Consider the following 754-nt stretch of genomic DNA (forward strand, 5'->3'; position numbering starts at 1 on the left):
TGAAAGTTTCCCGTACCTTTTTGCAACACTCTGTTTGTCGAGGAAGAGAGCACCAGTGACGTCACAGCTAGCAGTGCGGCTGTATAACGACGCGGCCACGTCGACACAGCAGTCAGTCTTACCACTTGACAATGACCGGGGAGAGCTCGGTCGGAAGCTCGTGCGATTTTAACCGCTGGAAGCCTGAGAATATTTTATTAATTCATATCGCCGAGAAACCATGCATTCATACAAGACCGATGGTGTTGTCATGGGACGCCCCCTCTACCCTCTGGTAGCTAATTTATTCATGGAAGACTTCGAGGACAAGGCACTGGACTCAGCAAGTTTTAAACCAACGGTCTCCTGGAGGTACGTGGACGACACATTTGTGGTATCGCCGCACGGGATGAATGAATTACATCGATTTCTTGAGCATTAGAATTCCATCCATTCTAGTATCAAATTTACTATGGAAATATAAAAAAACGTCTACCTCCCATTTTTGGATGTTGTCGCTCGCCGTAAAGTTGATGGCACATTAGGACACGCCGTATACCGGAAACCAACGTATACAAATCTATATGTTCATGCCAGTAGCTGCCATCACCCTTCACAGACCGTATGTGTTCTTAAGACCTTAGTGCATAGGGCACACTGTATTTCCGATAAAGACAATTTGCAACAAGAGCTCACATACCTTAAGAGCATTTTTAAATCGAATGGATTTTCTCCGCAACAAATTTGTAGAGCATTCAATGTAAAACCTAGGAAG

Source organism: Schistocerca gregaria, unplaced genomic scaffold, assembly GCF_023897955.1.
Source record: "Schistocerca gregaria isolate iqSchGreg1 unplaced genomic scaffold, iqSchGreg1.2 ptg000696l, whole genome shotgun sequence".
NCBI lineage: Eukaryota > Metazoa > Arthropoda > Insecta > Orthoptera > Acrididae > Schistocerca > Schistocerca gregaria.